This window comes from Kryptolebias marmoratus, linkage group LG10, assembly GCF_001649575.2.
Source record: "Kryptolebias marmoratus isolate JLee-2015 linkage group LG10, ASM164957v2, whole genome shotgun sequence".
Taxonomy (NCBI): domain Eukaryota; kingdom Metazoa; phylum Chordata; class Actinopteri; order Cyprinodontiformes; family Rivulidae; genus Kryptolebias; species Kryptolebias marmoratus.
The window spans coordinates 5,807,341-5,830,689 of record NC_051439.1 but is presented as its reverse complement, the minus strand read 5'-3'; the positions used below and the strand labels follow the sequence as shown (position 1 = coordinate 5,830,689).

Genomic DNA, 23,349 nt, shown 5'->3' with positions numbered 1-23,349 from the left:
GGGGACACCCTGGACAGGTCGCAAGTCCATCGCAGGGCCACATATAGACGAACGAGACAAACAACCATTCACACTATCACTCACACCTAGGGACAATTTTAGAGTCATCAATTAACCTAACATGCATGTTTTTTGGTCTGTGGGAGGAAATCGGAGTACCCGGAGTAAACCCATGTGTACACGGGGAGAACATGTAAAGTCCTGGAGCAAAGCCGCAGCCTTCTCTTTGTGAGACGCTGACGCCGACCACTGTATCACCGTGCAGCCCCCAAACTTGAAATTGACAAAAGTTAAAAAAGAAAGACATTTTGGTCCATGTGCTGTGTTGTCAGTTCCATGTAAAAATATGTTGCTGTTCAGTGTGGTCCACACCAAGATACCAAACAGCACTGTGACTACCTGTAACCCTTTCAATAGTCAGACTGACTAGTTTAACATGTCCATGTGGACAAATTAGGAGAACCATCTTTTTTGTAAGTTTCATTCGTCAGTTTTTTTTTTTAAATAATTGCTTTAAATCAAAACTAATGACTTATTTTCATTAGTTGATTTTCAGTCATTTTTTCCTCATCGTTACTTTTGTCAGTTTCAGTTATTTCACTGACATTTGTTGTTTTTTTCTTTCATTGACTAAAGGGTGCAAACAAATTTGTCCATGTCTGTAATGCAGAAATCATGTGATACAGTTTTATGAAGCCGGTATTTGTAAAAATAGCTCTAAGTTGGAGGCATAAAAGCAGAAGTATTTCCTCTCAAGGTGTCAGATTTTCACAATGAGTCCAGCTCTTATATAACTACAACATGGAGGTATTAATGTCAGGATTTAGGAGGAGGCTCTTATCAGCAGTGCTGGTGGATTTTTTTTGTCTAATCCTTGAGAACTTCACACAGTCGCCCTCTCCCAGTTTAATCCGCCCACTCCCTGGCACCAGTCCTATCTCAGCCTGTAGACACAACACACACAGAGTCCAACATGTGGGAACAGCAAGTTTGGTGTTGTTTGTTTCTGTCAGGGGAATGATAGGAAGCTTTCTCAGTCAGACTTAATAATCCTGAGTCCCAAAACACAGAGGCTCGTATCTTTTTTTAAACTCGGCAACAAATATGACAAACATGAAAGAATCCAAGGTCAAAGCCCAGCTGTGGTGTCAGACAAAAGGATACTAATGTTATTGCCCGTGTGTGTGTGTTTGGTTGTCTGTCTGTTAGCAAAATATCTCACTAAATAGATTTTAATGAAACTCTCTAAAAGTAATCATTTGTCGTACATCTACAACTGATTAACTTTTGGAGTCACTCCTGTTTAAGATGGCTTCCACAGCTAATCAGCCTCAGAAAACACAAAACCTGCTATAACTTTGTCAGATTTAGAGATATTGAGCTTGAGGTGGTGATAGCTGAGAGTCATTCTCTGTTTATACTGTAAACCAAGTGTTTCCGCTTTCTCTCGTTGTTGGTAACTAAAGTCTGCAGGACTCCGTTTACAGGAGCTGCCATGTTGTACTTGTCAACATGCGTTTCTGGTCGGACATCTGGATATATATCCAGTCTTTGTCCTCAACACAAACGCAGAGCGCTAACACATTTCACAAGATCTTGCAATTTTGCTCGAGGTCGAGCATAGCAGTGGGCGATGTATATTCCTTCAAGGAATGCTACGCCTTTATTTCCTGTTTGCCTTCGCCGCTGTTTCAGTTTTAGTTTCAGCTGCAAAGACTGGACTTCGGACCAGAAACCCAAACACTCTTCTAGTGCTGGCAAATATTTACCCTTAGCTCATTTACTTTCCCTTTCTTGGCAACATTCTTTGTTGAGCCCTCGTCTGGTGTGTTATTGAACTCTGTTTGTTGCAATTCATCCTGTTTTGTCTTCCTCTACATGCGCTTCAGTTCACAGGAAACAGTCAAGGTCTCAGATTTACAGTCTCCACGCATTATAAATACGGGATTCCTCAAGGTTGTTGTACCCTCTATAATCTGTCCGCTCCTCCTGCTCTGTCTGCCAATAAAATGTTCAAGATGTGAAAATAAATCAAATGATTTTAGCTTGTCTTTTCATATTGTTATTATAGAGAGAAAATGGAGGAAAAAAGATTCCGAGAAGAACGGGAGGTGGCACATCTGTTCAGACATTCATTTTTAGGAAAGCATGTAGCCATCTTTTTATCTCAGGTCACATTATAGCAGAATATCTCATAAACCACTAAACTGATTCTAATAAAACTTTTAGAAAGCAATCTTTAGATGAACAGTACCTCTACAACCGATTACCTTTTGGAGTCAACGCACTTCAAGATGGCCACCACATCCAACTGACCTCAATGAACACTAACAATGCTACAACTCAGGAACTTTTAAAGGTATTGAGCTCAACTTTGGTGCGATAGTAGCTGAGCATTGTTCCCAACACAAGCTTTAAGCACAACTACATCTACGACTGATCAACTCAGCTCAATTAAAGATGTCTGCCACAACTCATCAACTTTACCTGACAGAAAAATGGCTGTGCAACAATGAATTGTACAGATAATGAGCTCAGACCTGGCATGGCAGTAGCTGACAGTCATTCACAGCACATCCTCCAACTGCGAACAGATCATGTGAGATTTCTTAATTTCGCATGACATTGCATATGAAGTCAACCTAACCTGGCGGCCACAATCAAGTGACCTTAAAAAAAACACAAAAATGGCTAAAAAATTTGGTGCGCTAGTAACTGAAACTGATCCCCAACCCAAATTTAAAGCACTAACAAATTCCTCAAGTTCTTTGTAATATCAGCTGAATGTTTAACCTACAACTGTTTAACCTTTGGAGCCAATCAAATTCAAGAAGACCGTCACAGTTGTATTAAATTAATTATACATATATTGTGTGAAAGTAACTAAGAGCAATTCACAACACATACTCTGAGTGTTAGATCTCACAATATTGTATGTAATTGTTGATGTTATTTTCAAAGTTTGACCAAAACGGCTACAATTTTGTCATTTCTCCACATAAGATGAGTTACATCATGCTAGGCCTTTATTTGACTTTAGTTCTTTTCTTTTTCTTTTTATACTCTTTTATGCTCTTTTTAGTTTTGAGTTACTGTTTTACTCATTTTAGCTTTTAGCAACAGATTTGCTACTTCGAGCTTCTATCCACAGTTTGGCTAATTTTAGCTTTTATCCCAATTTATTTATATATTTTTTTCATTTTAACTTTTATCTATTGTTTTGTTAATTTTAGCTTCAATCTACAGTTTTGCTCATTTAAGCTTTTATAAACCATTTTGTTCATTTGAGCTTTTAGCTAAGTTTTACTAACTTTAGCTTTTAGTAACTTATCTGCTAATTTTACCTTCTGCCTACGGTTTTGCTAATTTAAGCTCTTCAGTTAATTTTACAGATACTGTGCTTAAATGTGGTGCAGTTGTAGCTGAGAGTTTTTCACAGCGCATACTCTGAGTGGCATGAGTTGCATGAAATCTTTGCCTAAACTTTCATCAATCTTTAAACCTTTTTAAAGCTTCCAGGATTCTGACCTTTACAGTAATTTAAAACAACATGATTCCCAATAAACTATATTCTAACTATATATAGTAAAACTGCTGCTGTCAAGGTGCCTGTAATGTTTTTGTATAACATCCGTCACAACTGCTTGCTCAGGAGCTTGTCACAGAAGCACTTTAACCTTGACTGAGTACTCCCACTATTAATATATGGGAGTTATAAATAGCACGGATGGGGTGTGCTGGCCCAGTTCTGTTAGGTGCTATTTTTATTTTCATGGTAAATATAAGCTGCAAGGACTCATACAGATGACAAAATATTTCTGCAAAAATTTAAACAAGAACTAATCATACAGGTAAGGGCAAAACCTGACCCTTTATTACCTTTTATTGTGAGAATGCTGTGTTAGAATTCACTCTATTATTTTATTTTATTTTTGTTTTTCCCCATACAGTTTTAACAGTCTAACTAGCTCTGCATACTTGTGTTATTTTAAACATTTAAAATCTCAAATTGCTCAGCTTATTCAGGTGTTGGGGTGCTTTTTATAACTTTTAGACATTTCAAATTGTTTAACTTGACAAATATTTTCATATATGCATATTTACATTAAAATCCCTTCATTACCTTCCAAAAACATTGTTCTCTTTGAAATCTGCTTCAGCAAACTGGCTCAATCTTGCCCTAATTTCAGCTTTTAGCTAACCTTTTGCTATTTCTATCTTTAGCTACACTTCTGCTACTTTTAGCTGTTTTTTTTGATACTTTTAGCTTTTACCTACCTCTTTGACACTTATAGCATTTAGCTAGCCCTTTGCTGCTTCTGGCTATTGTGCTGCTACCTTTACCTTCTAGCTACCATTTAGCTACTTTAAGCTTTTAGTAACCATTCTGCTACTTTTAGTTTCTAGCAACTGTTCTGCTAATTTTAGCTTCTGACTAACATTTTGCTTTTTTTTTTTTTTTTTAGCTTCTAGCTACCGCTCTGCTCCTTTTAGCTTTTACCAACGGTTCTGCTTCTTTTATCTTTAACATTTCAGTTTCCGCTTCCTCACCAATTTTCACCAAAGTCATTCAGCACTCAGAGTTCACACTGTATTTTGACAGAAAAGTTTTCTATTTTACATATTTTTTTGGTCACATCTCCAGCCTTCACCTCCACAGGTAGTAACAAAATCATCATGGCCACCAGACTTCAAACTGAAAACTGATGTTTACTTTATAAATATTGGATCAGTACAGATATTCCAGCTAATAGCAGTGTTTTTGTGTAGATAAAGCTGTGCTTCTTTGCCTCCAACATAAAGCTGTGTTCTCCATCTAAGCTGCAGAACAGGCTTCCATCAGCTGAATGAAAGCAGTGTAGGGTTACTATTGTGCATTCTTTTCACTGTACCATCTGGTGACTTTCACTCCTCCATCCCTCCTAATTGCTCTCTCACTCTGTTTATATTTTCCTCCCTCGCTTACTCCCCTGCTGTCATAGGGCTGCGTCATCTCCAGCGAGGAGTGCTCTGAGAAACAAGGTGGTGACTGTGCAGAAGTGAGGACGGCTCAAATTGTTTAGTGGCAAATGCATGGCCCTTTTGTCTCAGCGACACAGCAGTGATTGTCTCAAGGAAAATGCAGGGGAAATCACATTTTTACAACAAAAGACGTCCAAAGATGGTCTGTTTTTTGTTTTTTTTTTTGTCAAAGCTGCACCATATTTTCACTTAAAATGCAAAATGACTTAATTTGTCAATCTCATGATGTTACTGGAGCCACAAGAATTATTAAATACTTAGAAAGCAAGATAAAAGCGGATTATAATGTTTTTTGCAATGTCTATGTGTCTGTGCTTGTGTGCGCCTGTCTGAGATTGACCAAAACTGTAGTTTCTCAACATAAGATGATCTTAAAAGTGTGTCATGAAAGGCAGTCTGTGATGTGCCTTCCTTCAAGGAATATTGGACCTTTTTATTGAGCTCAATGCTTTCATCTCATCTTTGCCTGTGACAACTTCTGACCCTGTAGTTTTCCTTTGAGTAAGCCAAGGCTCCAGAATTACAGCCATTCTGTCTTCCCAGGATCCGTACAGAAAGTTGATTTCTAAAATGATCAGTGACATCTCAGAATTATTCCAGCACAATGGAGTGCACCTTGAGCCTTCCTCTTAGAGTTGGACCTCTGAGGTGAAACCCTGCCTCTATTTCTCTGATATTTCCCTCAGGGGTGAGAAAATTAAATCAATGATCTCACGCAGCTGGCTAGCCATCTGCCTGATTGTCTGAGAACAGCTCTGTATCCACACTCATTGAAAATGGCATAAAATAAACATGATCACTAATGTTGGACCGGGCACTTAAACCTGAGAGGACCCTTCACTGCTCCTTCAGCATTGTTCAGTTATATGGATGTTTATTCTTATATATCCATTTGAATATACAAGCAAAGGTGTGTTTTCAGCAACATTTAGTGTAAATGCTCGAGTGCTGAATGACTGCTGACATTTGCTGAAGAAGCTGAAACTTAGCTAAAAGAAGCTGATCATTAGCTGAGAGCTAAAAGGAGAAAAGCAGTAGCTAAAAACTAAAAAAGTAAATTATAGCTAGAGGCAAAAGGTAGCAAAAAAACCTAAAAGTAACAAAATGCTAACTAATAGCTAAAGGTAGCAAAATGTTAGTAAAACTTTAAAAGTAGAAAAAGGTTAGCTGAAATCTAAAACTAGCAAAAGGCTATTTTGAAGATGATTTCAAAGAGAACAATGTTGTTGAAGAAACTGAAAAGATTTCATTGTATTGTATTTCTAGGGGCAAAAATATTTGTCAAAAAAGTTAAATATTTCGAAAAGCAAAGAACCCCCCACCCCACTCTTTGTGGCTTTTCAGGATGTATTTTGGCAAATTTTAGTCTGACTTTTTTAGGAACTGGTGTCCTCTTTGGTCGTCTTCCATTAAGTCCACTTCAGCTCAAACATCGATCAGTGGTCTGATCTGACTCTGATGAACTTTGACCTTAGAGTTCACCTCTGATCTCTTTGGAAGTTGTTCTGGGCTCTTTGGTTATCGATCATATTATCCATCTCTTCTGTTTATCATCAGTTGTCCTCTTGTGTCCACGTCCAGGGAGGTTGTCTCCAGTCCTGTGGACCTTAACCTTCTGAATAATCTGAGCAGCTGTAGTCACAGGAACATCCAGCTGCTTAGTCTTTAACTTTAACATGATGTCAATAATTGTCTTTCTAATTTCCTGAGACAACTCTGTCCTCAGCTTTCTGTGCTTCATGTTCAGTGTGGTACACACCATGATACCAAACAGCCCTGTGACTACTTTTCACCTTTTAAATAGGCAGACTGACTGATTCAAAGACTGGAGACACCTGTGATGCTGATTACAGGACACACCTTAGTTTAATATGTCTCTGTGGACAAATTATCTTTCCTAGAGGTACCGTTATGGTGACCAGATGTACCGATATGTCCTGGACTGTCCTCAATTTTTCACACCTGTCCCAGTGTCCTACAAATTGAAACAATGTCCAGCATTTGACTGGGTCAAATTCTGAAAGGTAAAACAATTATTTGACAGGGGCTCTTCTGAAATGTTGCAGTTTTTAAGTATCTGTTCACCCTAGGTAACACCTATTTTGTCAAAGCAAGTTTCAGTAGTTTATTTTATTTTTAAATAATTCTGTTGAACCAAAATTCAACAGTAATGTCTGATTTTCATTAGCTGATTTTTAATATGTTTGTCCTATTATTGCTTTCGTCAGTTTCATCTTATTTCAGTGATCTTTGTGGAGGTTTTTTTTTTTTTTCCATCTGCATCTCATACAGAAAAATAAAATAAAAAATCAAACAGACACAGCGGATTCCAATTATGTCCAATTCAGAATGTGTTTTGAGGATCATTCTTAGCAACTACCACAACAAATCTTACCTACATGTCTGTAAAACTGAGTAAGTCACAGTCATTTCTGCATTTACTGAGGTCAGTTGCTCAACTTGAGTTGGGCTGACTCCTAAAGTTAATCCATTGTAGATGTTTATCCGATGACTGACATCTACAACTTCCAGTAAAATTCACCCAATGCTCTATGAGATGGTTTGGTATCAGAGAGACACCAAACGCACTCGTACACCCAGACATGGCCAAAAACATTTCATTCCACCTTCGCCATTTGGTGGCAACGGATAATAAACAACACAGCAGGTGTACCTTGTATTACGAGATATCTTCTATTTGGGGAACTACAGAATTTGACATTTACATTGTTAATTGTTAGGAAGTAAGGAACAGCAAAGTATAAAAAGTCAACAAGACAAGAGAGACTTGTCCTTACTTTGCTTATTACCCTTGGTATGTAGCAGCATTTGTCATCCGAGGCAAGGGCAGATGGTAAGGACTGTGCCAAATGACTGAAGTCTGGTGGTGGTTGGGGGGAGATTGGGGGGCGGGGTGCAGCCATCATCCCCTGGAGAGACACAAATGCAGAGGGAGTTGTTTCAATTAGCCAGATACTGCCTCGACAAAAAGCCCAACCTGCTCCCCACAGCACTTCAGGCCCGGTCAACGACAGCTAATCAAATCATGACAGGGATGGTTGCAGACAAAGGCTGGAAGCACTCTGCAGGTTTGAGAGGGAGGGAGGGCTGGTTTATTTTGTGGAGGATGTCAGATTTGTTCTTTGTTCCAGCAGTTTTTCATTTAGCAAACAAGTTCAAACAAAAAAAGGGAGAGGAAAAAAAATCTTAAACAACCAAAATCATAATTTGAAAAACCAATGTCTGGACTGCAGGCAGGTCAGTTCAGCTCCTGGACTCTTCTACTATGAAGCCATGCTGCTGGAATGATGCAGTCTGAGGTTTAACATTGTCTAAGTGAAATCTGTATTGAAAATAGACGTCACCTAGATAGAAGCATATGTTGTTCTAAAACTTGTTTATACTTTTCCACATTGATGGTGCTTTTCCAGATGTGTAAGCTGCCCATGCCAAAAGCATTAAAGCACCTCCATACCATCAGAGAGGCAGACCTTTCAACTGTGTGCTGAAAACAGGATGGACAGTCCCTCTCCTCTTCAGTACAGAGGAAATGGTTTCCAAAAAGAATTTCAAACTTCAATTCCTCTAACCACAGATCAGTTCTCCTCTGTCCCTCAGTCCATCTTAAATGAGCTTTGGTCCAGAGAAGACAGCAGTGTTTCTGGATGGTGTTCACATCTGGCTTCTTCTTTGCCTGATAGAGCTTTAAGCAGCGTTAGTGGATGGTACAGTGAACTGTGTTTACAGACAATGATCTGTGGAAGTGTTCCTGAGTCCATGCAGTGATGTCCAGAACAGAATCAGACCTGGTTTTAATGCAGTGGCCCCTGAGGGCCCCAAGATCACAGACATCCAATACTGATTACAGTTTCCCATTGAAGAACCTTTTTCTGAAATTGTTCAACTATTATTCAATGCCATTTCTTGCAGACTTTTGAACCTCTGCCCATCTTTACTTCTGACAGATTCAGTCTCTTTAAAATCCTCTTTTTATACCCAGTCCTCTTATTGACCTGTTACCAATTAACCTAATTAGTTGTAATTTGCTCCTCCAGATGTTTCTTGTTAATACCACTTTCTATTGCGGCTGTTTATTGCCACTGTTTTCTCAAATTTTTAGATGTGTTTCTGCTATGAATTTCAAAACAAGCCTTTAAAACATATTTAATATGTTCACTGTGTTTCATTGAGAATAAAATATGGGTTTATGAAAGTTGCAAGTCATTGTATTCTTTTACATTTATATTTTACACAACATCCCAACTCTTTTGAACTTGGGATTGTACATAAAGATAGTCCTGCTTAGGTGTCACATAACTACAGTAACCTGATCAGTTAAACATCTGATCCTGGGATTTTTGACTTGCAGTCTGCAGATTTCCCTGGGTTTTTTGTAAGCTAATGGTCCTCGGTAGCTTTGTTGTCCACAGGTGCTTTTTCAGATGTCACTTCAAAGCCCTGAGCTGTCTGGGCTAGAGGGGATTTATCCTGGCTGGACCAGGAACACCGCCTCATCCCTTTTCATGTTGGCACTCAGTTTTCTATCTGACAAGCATTTGGAACAGTCTGGGCCCCCGAGCACTAATTACAGGTCACAGTGACAGCAGAGAGGGCCTCAGTTGGGCATCATTTTAGAGGATGGGTATTCTTGTGAAATGTGGTCTTGACGTATACAAGTAACAGTGTCACACACTTTTCTATACGTTTCTTGAAATCTAACTTCTTCTGCATATTCTGTGCTATTTTAGCCAATCATATATCAAAATGTTTAGCTCATTCATGACTTGGGAGCTATGGCTTTCAAATTGTTACACCTTTTAAAAATATTTTACTGTATTTACAAATATTTTCCACATAAAAATACATTAGAATTTCTTCTAATCCATCCAAACTTTTACTGTCTCTGAAATCTGCTTTAGCAAACTCGCTCCAATCTTGTTCCCTTACACAACTTTTACAACCCTGATTCTAAAAGATTTGGGACATTGTAAAATGTACACAAAAACATAGTACAATAATTTGCAGATCTCATGAACCCATATTTTATTCACAATGAAGCATAGTAAACATATCAAATGTTTAAGAAATTGTACGCTTTATGAGGAAAAAATGGTTATTTGGACTTTGATGGCAGCAAAACATCTCAACAAAGATGGGAGATGGGCAACAAAAAGTTGTAAAAGTAAATGGTACGAATAAGAAACAACTGGAAGAGCATTTAACTGCTAATTAGGTTAATTAGCAACAGGTCAGTAAGAGGACAGGGTATAAAAAGAGGATTTTAGAGAGGAGAAGTAAAGATGGGTAAAGGTTCACCAGACTGCAAAAATCTAAAAATGGTACTTATAATATTTCTTGTGAGTGTGATTTTTGCAACACATTTTGCATGCTGCTTGTAGCAAAAGAGATCTGTGAGCGCAGAGAGTGGTGGTGGTGGTGGGAGTCCATCTGTCAGCCAATCACAGAGCATCGAAAGTTTTCTGAGTCCTGCCTACGAAATGGTAGCTATGACGCAAAGAAGCTACTGTGCCTGCTGCTGCCTCTTTGGTAAAAAACAACAATTTTGCAATTTTGCATCATAACTTATTCAATTTTACAGCAACTGAGCTAAAATCTAGTGTGGTAGTAACTGAGAGTCATCCACAACACACACAGAGCTCACAGATCACGGGAGATCATTAGATGTACCTCTACAACAGACTAACAGCTGGACTCAACTCAATTTAAGATGGGTACCACAGCTAATTAAACTTAGGAACATAAAAATGTCTATACAGATATGGAGCAAAGATTTGATGTGGTAGTACCTGAGAGTTATTCACAATACATACTCTGAAAGTAATATCTCGTGACATCTCATTAACTTCATTATTAAGATTTGACCTCCCCCCTATTTCTTACCATAGGATGATTTTAGTTTAAAACTCTGGCATGAAATGTGGCGGGTAAGATGGCTTTCACTCAAGGACTGTAAGGCCTTTAGTTAAGGTCAAAGTCACCTTGTTTTTATGTCCCACAGTGTCGCATATTCTGGTATTTTCTAATTAGTTTTGGTGTCCTTTCTTTATCCTTGTGGAAATATTTATTGCAGTTGCTACATAGCTTCAGAAAACAGCCGCGGCACGTTATCAGGACGTAAAAATAAACTGCCCTACATTGCAAAACTTTTTCTCGGTGCCCTTTTAATACAGAAGCTCAGCGCTGTTACCATTTCCACCAGACGCCGCTTCCAAATTTACTGCGGCAGAGCTCCAGTCCTGCACACACGGAATGAGAGGCAGCCGTGGGCGATACCAACTCAGGATGGTCGGAGGGGGGGGGGGACTTGCAAGGACCGCGGCGATTGCAAACCGTAACACACATAAACGGGCACGCTTTATATTACTGAACACATTTGTATAAAGATAGTATTCTATTTAAGATAAGCTGTTTTGGAAATATAAATTTTAACCAGTCGAATATTTTTTATTCCTAAAGCCAGCCACCCGCCTTTTTTCCCGCTTCCAGTCTCTCCACATGTATTCCTATGAAGAGCTGCTCCAGCGGTTGGGACAGAGTTGGTACAGCGGAGGAGGTCGCGCGACGACTTTTTCCCTGAAACTAGTGAAGGTCTTCCCAAAGTGGAGAGTTTTACCTTCCTCTCCTCTGGAAAAAAGTCGTTTGGATTATCCGTTGTATAAAGGAATCTATTTTATTTTACCGTTCAAAGGTAAGTTAGGCTTTGCTAGCTTGGTGCTCGGGGGTACTTTTTTTGTATTATTATTTACACTTTAACGGTCGCGAGACAGTTAGCAACACTTTTGCGTCCTTTTTTAGGCTATCTCTGTGAAGACTTTTAAATGAACCCCGTGTGTTTATTTTCTGTTTTTATGGGATAAGTTTTAGGTGTTGAAATCCATCACAAGGCGTAGAAGTCGGGAAAGACGACTTGTGTTTTTTAAAAAATTGGCAGTGATGCTGCGTGGATTTTTGTTTTAAAGGAAAGCTGCCCTGGACGTGTCTTTCCGTCATGTTGCGTAGAAATGTTCACGGCAAAGTAGGGTAATTGGTTGAAAATATTTGCTTTAGCTCAAGCCTCCACTTCTGGTGTTAAAGTTAAACCAACTTCTACGAGAAGCCTCATAATCCGCCGCATAGTATTTATTTGTACAGTAAAGCACTAATGAGTTTGTTATTGCTGTGTAATTATAGCATCTACGGCTGAAGTGTGGAGGCGGGAGCTTTAAATGATACAAAACCCCTTTTACTTCAGTTTAGGGCGATAATGTTTTTGCCAGTGTCTGTGATCTGCTCCAAACACTTTGCCATCAACTACTGAGGTCAGCTCTCTGTTAGCATAATATCTCCTGACCCACTGGACTGGTTTTAATGAAACATTAAGGAAATGTTTGTTGGATGTACAGCTACAGCTGGTTGACTTTTGGAGTCACTCCAATTCAAGATGGCCGCCACAGCTAATCAAGCCTAGCTGACCCAGAAATGGCTCTAACTGAGTCAAATTTACAGATATTGAGCTAAAGTTTGGTATGGTAGTAGCTGAGAGTCATCCTCAGCACTAAATCACATTATAGTTGCATATTATATGCAAATATTCTTATTTTCTCGTAAAATGATCTTAGTTGAACACTCTAGCATAAAAAGCATTGCTCTGAGAAATGTAAGGCCCTTAGTTTTTCTTCTTCTAGCAGATTGGAACGACTTGTTTTCGGCACACAGGAATGTCAACAATTTCCCCTGTTTAATATTAGACCAGAGAGCAGTCGAGAACAAATAAAGACTGGAGATGCTTGCGTTTTTCTTCCAGTTTACTTAAAGCTGTAAACACAGCTTGGTTCATCAACTTTGGTATGCATTGTTTGAAGCTTTTTCTTTTTTTTTTTTTTTTTTAAATCCTGCCTCACCTCCAGAGAGCTCAAGGGTTGAGCTCACTCCGGCACGATTTTTTACTCGAGGGCATTTCAACACGTAGAGTTCTGCACCGATCAAACTTCTGTCCTCAGGCTGGATGTTTCCAACTCGTTCGTGCTGCACAGAGAGGATAATAACGCAGACGTTGTTGCACAACTCATTGGTGTACAAGAAATGTCTCCTGCATTTTCCATACTGGGGGTTTAAGAACGAGGCGTGCTTCACATACAGCGATGCTTCAACTCATGAAACGCACCCAGTGCACATAATGGCAAGTTAATGACTTCCTTTGATCCATTCCTGACATACAAAGTAGTCATCCAGGGTCTGCCGCAGCTGCCAGAAGTCAAGAAGAAGAAAAACTAGAAAAAATGTTATCTGTTAGATGTTAAAGTGTGGGTTGGAGATCACTATCATCTACTACCACATTAAATCTTAGCTCAAAATCTGTAAAAATTGACTGAGGTAGAGTCATTTTGCGTTTACTGAGGTAGGTGTGGCATCCATCTTGAGAACAGAATTTAGCAATTTAGCTCTAGATTTCTACAGTTGACTGTTATAACCAATTTTGTGGTTGCTGAGGAAGCTGTGGTAGCCATCTTGAATTGAGTTGACCTCAAAAACCTAATCAGTCACAGAGGCATCTCCAGCGATTACTGTCTGAGAGTTTCAGTAAAATCCAAACACTGGTTCGTGAGATATTACAAAGAGCATGACATTTTAGTAGAATTTCTAAGAGTTTCCGTTCTCTCCCATGGGGTTTGTTTTGGTAAATTACATTGACCTGGTGCACGTCCCTGTTCGGGCTGAATCAAAGATATAGATAAGTCCTGTTTAGATGTGAATAACGATTGTTGGCTGGCACCAACAAGTTGCTGTCTTGGCTTGGTTAGTGTAAAAACAAAGAGATGGTGCAGGTGTTGTCTGCACAGGAAGAACAGGGCTTGACTAGGAAATGTGAACAAAAAATGCTTGGTGTGTGTGTGAGTGTGTGAATGTGAGTCCTGACTCATTCAGCTTAGTCTGTGTTGGAATGTGTATGGGATGGCCCATAATTGCCCAACACACTCCTTCATTAACTCTTTAAAAAAACAAATTCCTGCCACAGTCTGAATCTTTGAATCTTCAGTTTTGTTCTTCATATTGTAAATTTTTGATCTGCCTTTTTTTTCTAAAATGAATCAGCAGTTTTACTGTCATGAGGGTGTTGTACTTTTCTTTTTGAATATTCAATTCATGAGTTTTTATTTAAAATATACATTCCTATATTAAGCTCAGAATTTGAATCTTAACTAGAGCAATTACATTTTCAGTGAAAATACGATTTGACTGCTCAGTTGTTAGAGTAACAAAAACAAGAAAAATAGAAGCTAAAAGGAGCAGAACATGAGCTAAAATACTCTAGCTAAAATGCAAAGGTCAGCTGGAAACTAAAAGTAGCATAAGAAAACAAAAACAGCGCCAGTTTCCTGAACCAGGTTTCAAAGAGAACAATGCTTTTGAAGGAATTGAAGAGATCTCAATGTATTTCTATGGGGAAAATATCTGTAAATAAAGTCAAATATTTTGAAAAGTATAGGAGGTTCAAAAATCAAAAGTTAAAGCACTTATCTCCTGAATGAGCTGAACGTTTTGATAAATGAATGACTTAAATATAACACAGAATATGCAGAAGTAGCTAGATTGCTAATGCTGTATGGAAAAATAAAACAAATGGAAACCAATTGTGTGAATGCTGACTCAGCAGTCTCACAATTAGCCTTGTGGTCAGCTGATTTTCCTGCCAAACCTTCTCCACGAACTCAAAGCTACCAGGTTGAATACCTGAGCGGTGAAAAGGAGGGATCCTAGAAGACAACCTTCAACATAATGTTTATGTGTCATTTCACAATCCAGACTTTTAAATGAAAGTCTCATTCAGTGTGGCTTAACTACTAATCTGCCTTTGGCCTTGAAGTGGGAAGATTAGGTGAGGAAAAGAAAAGGCTTTTAAATGGCATGACAAGATGACTAATAAATAAGAACAACACAGCTTTACGTGAAAAAGTTGATTACTTTTGTTACCATAAAGTATGTGAAGCTCTTAAATCCCCAGTGTGTGTAGTATGAGGGTGTGCACAGTCAGATTTTCTTGGTGTAAGTTATACAGGTGCCCTGATCTCCCTGCTGCTATCAGGCTACACTACTTAGACATTTTAGCTGCTTTAGTATGCAGACCTCGTATCCCAGGAAAGTTTATGGCCTAATTTCTTTAGAGGCTCTATCTTTTATTTGTTTTGACTGTCTTTATAGCTGCTTAAGCTCCGAAAGTGCTCTGCAGCAGACAGAGGGAAAACATCACGGCTGGATGCGTTCGCTTCAGCTGCAGAGACGCTCCATGGCTTCTCCTGTCCACGTCTCAAGTTCTGTGAGGGGATGGAGGGAAAACGGGTCAGCACATCCTGCATTTGTCTCCCCTCGTCCCTTTTCCTTGGATTGTTTGCCTCTTTCTGCTCGCTTAGCCTCTTTGTTGAAGTATTTTCAAGGACGTTGACCAGAGAGATTCAACCTGCCGGCATCCCCCCCGAGGATATTATCGGCATATTTCACATGCTTCTCACTACGAGTCTTAGTGTTTCCTGCAAGATACTTTGTTTGTTTTACTAGGATTACTTTTAGGGTGATGTGTCAGTGAGATCCAGGATACAATAAGTTAAAAAAAGACCAGAAAAGATCTTCAATTTGTTGTTTAGATCATTTTTATCACCTGCTGCCAAAAGGAAAAGGTGAAGGGATAATGCTTTTGCCTATGTGTGTGTGCATGCATGTTTTCTTTTGTCTGTAGTGTTAGCAAAATCGCTTATTAATATATTTTAAAGAAACTTTCAAGAAGTAATCATTGGCTATACGTCTACAACAGATTAGCTTTTGGAGTCAACCACATTCAGGATGTTTGCCGCGGCCAAAAATAAACATTAAATTGGCTATATAACTCAGCCAATGTTTCAGATATTGAGCTCAATTTGGTGTGGTATTAGCTTGACAGTCTTTCACAACACATGCTCCAAGCGCTAACATATTGTGTGAGAGCACACATAAAGCTATTTGATTTTGATCAAAATGGCACAACTCCCATCATTTCCCAGAATAAGGTGATCTCAGTCTCAATTATTACAGGTATTTCTTCATAGCTCACACAGAAGAAAGTCTTTGGGAAAGGTGAAACGATTCAGCATTAAGACTTGTTTTTCCATTTTAGTAAATGTTTCACAAACTTCCTGTAACCGATCAGGTGCAACTAACAAAAGACAATGTTGTTACAAAAGCTGTAAACAGGAAACAGATTAGATCACCTGAACCAGCCTTTTTTATTCACCCAGAAAAGAGGACATTTAGGTTTAAAAGCGTCTGTTTAGATGGGGTTTGTTGTAATTGCCGCTCCCTTTTTTACCCTCTTCTCTGAGGGTGCTTGCACTATTTCGAGCATACGTAATGGCCGGGTTGACGTTTTTGTGGTGTGTTTCACTGCGATTGCTAGTTTAGTGAGGTTACTCATGCTGAGTCCAAGCCTGAATGCTGGGCGGGGAGGGAAGGGAGCGACTGCTGACTCTGTTCTAACATGTCTGGCAGATTGAGGTATGCCTGTGTGTATGTGTGTGTGTATGTGTGTGTGTGTGTGAGCAGAGTGTGTGTTCACAGAGCCACATGGATACCAGATGCTAAAACTGTTCATTTTTTCCAAAAAGGTGGTTGAGCTGAAGTTGTACCTCACTGAAAACTCAAGAATTGTTGAATTTAGTCGCCTGGATGTTCGTCTACAACTGATTGACTGTTGGAGTCGGCAACATTAAAGACGGCCACCACAGCTAAGCAACCTTGACAAACAAAAAATGGCACTAACTCAGCCAGTATTACATATATTGTGCTAAGATTTGGTGTGCTAGTAGCTGAACATCATTCCCAAGACATCATCCAAGCTCAAGACATTGTGCAATATTTAGCATTGACTGTTGGCTTCAGTCCTGTTTGTCTCTCAACCAAATTTAAGATGTCAACACAACAGATTGACCATAGCGAGCACAAAAATGGCTATTCTTTAGTTATATTGAGCTAAAATTTGGTGTGGTAGTATCTGAGAGTCACCCTCAATGCATACACCGAGTGCTAACCGATCTAGCGAGATCTCACAATATAGCTTGACATCATGTAAAATGTCATTCACAAAGTTTGACTAAACTGGCAATAACTCGTATCACGTCTTAATTTTGTTAAATAATTTATAAGCAGACAACAGTTTGTCACTTCCTTTTTAACGACTACAGAAAATGAAGGAGTGATGTTCATGAGCAATAGTTAGCTCAGCTGCTTCTCACTTTCTTGGTTAGGAGCAAAAAAAGCTCAGAGTAGTTGTGTTTTCTGTTTATTGTGACGTTAAGGATGTAAATTAAATCATTCTATGTAAATAATTTACTGTCACCACACTTTTTATGTCTTGAATCTAAAACAGCAATGTAGAGTTGAATGACTGGACAAATATAAATGTATTTATTGGTGATTGGCTGTGTCCCAACAGTGGGGTTTGTTTAAGAAATCATTGATTTTCTACTTATTTGAGTTTGTTTTATTTTCCCTTTCAAGAGGTTTGACCTTTAAATACAAGTAAATGATGATCAAAAGAACAATTGTCACTTGTATGTTACTTACTACCACATATGAAATAAGGACTCTGGCATCATTTTAAGCTGAACCAAGACAAAATTTATAAGCTCAAAAACAGGAAATCACAGAATATTGACGCAGTTTTGCTCTGTGGACACATTTTTCTTTTTGATAGTTTGTAGCCTAATTCAAGACACAATTAATGAACAACAGCCAAATGTAACAATAAAATTTTGTGCAAAACAATGAAGATGCTCTGGTTAAGATTTGTAGCTGGACAGGAAATGTCCACGGTGACACTTTTCCTCTGAGCCCTCCCTTTCCTCAGTGGACTCTCACAGCTCAGCTGTGTGGTCATCAGGAAAATACACTTCATTGTTTGAAAACATTTTTCCTGCAGTTTCTATCTTTCAGTAATAATTTGTAATATGGCACCGTGTTAGAAGCTGACCACATGCCCGAAATTATTTACTTACTGCTGACAACAATCATTTTCTAACATCGTGACAAGGCTGAGCTCATGTTGAGATTATCTAGCAGTTTAGTTTCTGACAGTTCTAAATTAATGGCTTCAACAACTTAAAGGAAGTCTTAATATCGCAGGAGATGCCAACTCGAGACCGTCGAGGTTAAAGCTGCTCGTCGGCTCAGCAACATTTCTCAGGAGCTGAATAAACTGATCTCTTAGCAGGGAACTGCGGGGGGAACAACCAGTTTTTCCCCACATCCAGTCAGTTCTATTTATACAAGTTAGGGAAACCTTTAAATATCCTGCAAAGACTGTTGGTGTCTGCATCCGGAGTCCTTTCTATAATACATTTTTTTGTAATCTTAAAAATGTTTTTTTTCTATCTTATTGGACTCTGTAATTAATCATATTTTCTAAATGAACACCTGTAGAGATGTTTATTTCCAAGGTGCGCAATCTACTAAGAGTTGGATCTTATTTTTCTTATGAAAGGTAGCGCCAGAGGTTGTGCTTATGAATGAAAGGACGGAAAAAGTGAGCTGACGTAGCTGTACTGTTTGACTTTACAAAAGTGGTTTAGCTCCAGATGAGGGATTACAGTATGCGTGTTCTGGGGTTCTGTCAGAGGATTGTGTGCACATGCGGATGGTGTCGGTGCAGCGTGTTGTGTGCATCAGGAATCAAAGGGCGCCATTGTTGGAATGAGAAGCAGATGTTAGTGAGGAATTCTCCTGACTGCAGCAGTTTTTTTATATTCATGCCTAAGCTCTGAGTGCTGCCTCGCTCCATCTCGCCCCCTCCTGCTGTCTCGCTATTTGCTGTGTGTGTTCACCCACTCCTCTTCGTTTTTTTTAGCTTTGACACACTCTGTACCTGAAGGTAACGTTAAATCAGTGTAGTGACAGTCTCTATCAGTGGGCTTGTTCTTCCGTCTCTAAGCACCTAAAGTTTTCTTTGCTGTCACAGTCCTGTGCCTCTTGAGCTCTCCAGCTGTTGAAAATAGACTCTGTCAACTTCTGTGATGTCAGTGGAGGGAAAGATTGAGAAAGAGAGGTGAAGCTGTGACAGAAGTCATATCTGTGATTTACACGATGAGCTATGGCGTTATGCCTCAGGCCACGTTGACAGAATCAGTGTTTTTGAGAGACAGGAGGCTTTTGTGACTGCTTTTTGTGTAAGTTTTTGTTTCAAATTAGCTTTAACATGAGCTCAGACTCCAATGCAATAAAAGCACTGTCTTCAGTCACATAGTGTGACAGGACATCCATTTTTTCCATTTCATGGTGGACATTTCTTTTGCACTGATACTTCATATGTAGTCTAGACGTGACTCTAAGAACCTCTAAGTCCACCAGCAATGATTAGACATTGTTACTTTTGTCTCTGGTGTGAGCGTCTGATTTCACCTTTCAGCGCTGCAGTTAATATGATGCATGTATCTGTGAAGGTCAGGAGTCACATGGCTGGTTCAAAATACAGTATCATTTGACTTCTGTAGATTATAGATCATTAATGTATCATTAGTGGGACCTAGATGTGTGAATTTCCACTTTGAGTACTTGTCACAATATATGATTAGTTTTAGCTGTTAAAATTAGAGTTAGACTGAAATAAGCTTTTTTTATGGTCAGTGATTTACAACAGCAATTTTTTTGTTTTTACAATTTCGGCCAATGTGTGTTTTCTATTTAACAAAATATAAAAGTAGTTGCTTAGCTTAAAAATATGCATATTCAACAAACCATAGAGGAATTTGTACACTTAAAAATAGTATATAAAGGACTGTTATTGCTTAAAAATCTCAATCTACAGTAAACTGGTTGTGGTTACGTTAACACAAACCTGGCTGACTGATGATTTTTTTAAAAATTGGCCAATACAGGCCAATTACAATTGGTCGATTGGATAATTGGTCTGTCTCTCAGTTGAAAAGCTTCTTTAAGCTTCTCACAGATCTGATGTACAGTACCCATATTATAAACATCAGTCTTTTTGTCAAATAAAGTATGTCACATGTTTGTTTCCTATCAGAATAAAGCAGCAGTTCTTCTTTTTCTACACTAAAAGTGCTTCTTATATGAACTTGAATGTCACTATATTTCATAATTATTCCTATAAATAGTGTAAAACTATTGTATTATTTTTTCTCTCCAGTTCAGCTGCAACTTTCAGCTTTTGTAACACAGTGTTAACAGGAGATGTAAATATGTTTTGTAAACGTTTTAACTAAACGAGTGTAGCTCTTTTTCTTTTATTTCACAGAATATCTGATTATGCCCCTACATCTGCAAAGTCTGTAATGAAGTCACATTCCACCTCCCCGTCATGTTTTCCTGAGAAAAGGTGTTGAGGCGATGACTAACACCCTCCACGTCTCTGTTTGATCCGATCGTTCGGGTCGACAGACATTTCTCAGTCATTACGTGCCAACAAAACACGCAGGCAGGAAGAGAACACGCTTGCAAAACAGAATATGGCAGAATATATTTTTTTAAAGGAATCACTTTTTATCAATTGTATTGTTTTTGTGACCATTTGGAGCACAAATTGAAATCCAAACTACAGATTTGAATAATTGCACAGCTGTACCAGGTGTGTGTATGAGCGAATCTCGATGTTTTAACACGGGTCTTAAGTCAAACAAAGAATTTTCCTAATTAGGTAAAACAAAAATGAAACTATGCTGACATTTTTAACAGACGTTAATGATTTTTATTTGCGTTGTTAGCATAATTAGTGTGGTTGGCATCACTAACCAAGGCCCTAAACATCCCCACGACTTATATATTATAGGGAAATCCTGGAGGACAATCTGATGCTGTCTGCAAACAAACTATGTTGTGGCTCAGCCTCTCCCCTCTCCCCTGCTGAAGCATGGACCTCCTTCAGAGAGCTCCCAGGTGTCTTGGTGGTCTCCCTCACTATTCTCCTTCTTCACAGTCACTCAGCTTGTGAGGATGGCCTGCTCGTGGTAGATTTACACGCGTCCCATATTCCTTCCATCTCCTGATGATGGATTTAACAGAACTCCTGGAGATGTTAATGGACTTGGAAATCCTTCTGTATCCATCCCCTCACTTGGACTTTTCAATAATAAATTTCTCTAAGTTGAATTAGGACAGTCACTTTAAAGGAGGTGAATAGTTATGTAATCCCTTACTTTACATTACATCTTTTTTTAAATTGCTATTACCTTCTATGAATTTGAGTTCACTTTGTTATTCAAGAGTTTTGTTTCTGGTTTGTTTGTGTTTGTTTTTGTCAAAAAGGGCCAGTTTATTTTGACCATGATGGATTTATAATAGCAGTAAAAGGGGTAAAACATCCTAGAGGGTGAATACATTTTATAGGGACTGTATGCTGCTGTCGAAAAAGCAGTTTTGTTTTTGGAGCCTCTTTAACTTTTGTGTTGCCTCTGACTTTATTTTTAAACACCTTACAGTATATACAGTTAACTTTAGGTCTGCTTCATTCAGTAAGAACTTCAGCACTGAGAGACTATGCTCTAGCATGACATAGTGGCTTATAGAGGTGGGTGATATTGCCAAAAAATGACATCACAATAATTATTTCTAATACCGCGATAACAATATCATATTCCACATTTGTGTGCAATCTCTGCCTTAACAGTTTTGTTGTTGTCAGACAAACCATCTTCTCATTTTCATTGAGGTCTCATTTATGCATCTTAAATGATCTAATCAAAAAAATCTTTTAGGATGTTTTTATATTTTTCGAAACCATCTAATTCTAGCATTATTCTGACCAAAAACAGCCTTTTAAATTACAGCGCATTATGCAATCAGTCAACATGATATCTTATATTAAATTGATTAAAGTTGGACTAAAACATCCATGGTTGATTACTGATATTTGCTGTGTGTTTTCAACAGCAGTTGTTTAGTTTCTGTGGTCTCTGTTAAACATGCTACAATATTCTACTTTGAGTATTAATTAACTGGGCAATCATTAATGTATATCAGATGGACTGTCATTTAAACATCTCTTGCTGTGAAGAATATATATACATCTAAAATGAAAAATATTAGGTAGAATTATCCTGACAAAGTTTACATCCTTAAAACTGAGTGTAAATAGTTGATCAGATCGTCGTGTGTTTCCAGTGAGGGGCTGAGGTTTACTTGCATCTTATTAGCTCTTTGGAAGGACAGTGTGTCATGGAGGGAAGTGATCCAACCAGAGGGGTCTCACTTCTAATTAAGCCCACAGCCATCAGCTTAGCTGTTGGCTGTAACACCTGACAAACGGTGGTGGCCTGTGAGCAGGAGAGAGGCAGTTTGTAAAGGCTTCTAGTGTTCATGCTCTGTGTAGTTTTGTCTTAATGTGCATATGTTTATGATTGTGCACAGGAGTGATGTTTAGTGCAGGTCAGCAGCAGCGCAGAGATTCATGGCTCATCAGCAGACTACTGAGTGGCTGCTTGCCTGCCATGCTGTGCATCCAATGGCCAGCCGTAATGAGAACTGATGGTGTATGTCAACAGTGCGAGGATTTATGACCGCATTGCCCACAATGCTCCTTGTCTCTGCAGAAACAAAGCAGTGTTATATGTCGGCAGAAGGCGTGCTCAGTGGGTTCCTCGTTAGTCATTAAAAAACTGACTTTGCAGCAAAAGCTCTGTTCTGCAGTCAAGGGTTTATTGTTTTGTTGTTGTTTTCACAGATTTGCTCTCTGTTAAAGCTAAAATTCAAGGGAATTTAAGTGTCATTGTTTCACCTTTTAAAAGTAACATTAGCAATGTGTGACTTAATCCAATTTTTTATGTTAATAAACTGGAATTTTTAATTCTATATAGGAACAATGGCAACAGAACTGACTATAACTCCCTCTGAATTAGCACTAACTAACCACATTCAAGATGGCCGTCACAGCTAATCAACCTTAGCCAACAGACAAATAGCTATAACTTATTAGTTTTACAGATATTGAGCTGAATTTGTGTTGTAGTAGCTGAGAGTCATTCTCAACTCATACAGGACTTCAAGCACTAACAGATCTTGTGATTTCATATGAGGTCGTGTATTACATCGTTTACAAGAATTGATTAAAGTGGTTATAACTTTGTCCCTTCTCATCACAAGATGAGCTTAGTCTAAAACTGGCATGAAAGGCTGTGGGCGCTATGTGTTGCTTCGAAAAATACTAGGCCTTTAATTTTCAGACTGTTGTTTTTCACTCTGTAATGTTATCCTTCCTAGCATCCATCCTGTCTGTTTTCATTGACAACATGTCTTCAAGGTGAGCCACTTTCTACAGGAAGAGGTGATAATCTGAACTGATTGTTCGTTAAC

At 38.6% G+C, this 23,349-nt stretch overlaps 1 protein-coding gene across 2 annotated transcripts in view; it reads left to right on the top strand.

Moving 5' to 3' along the window:
- The first annotated feature begins 11,553 nt into the window (after nucleotides 1-11,553).
- Nucleotides 11,554-23,349, top strand: part of frmd6 (FERM domain containing 6) — a 28,617-nt gene continuing 16,821 nt past the window's right edge. Inside the window, exon 1 of one of the 2 annotated variants that reach the window (XM_017409975.3) lies at nucleotides 11,554-11,731. The gene's annotated coding sequence lies outside the window, so the exon portion shown is untranslated. The remainder of the gene's footprint in view (nucleotides 11,732-23,349) is intronic. The other variant, XM_017409964.3, reaches the window with a different exon arrangement.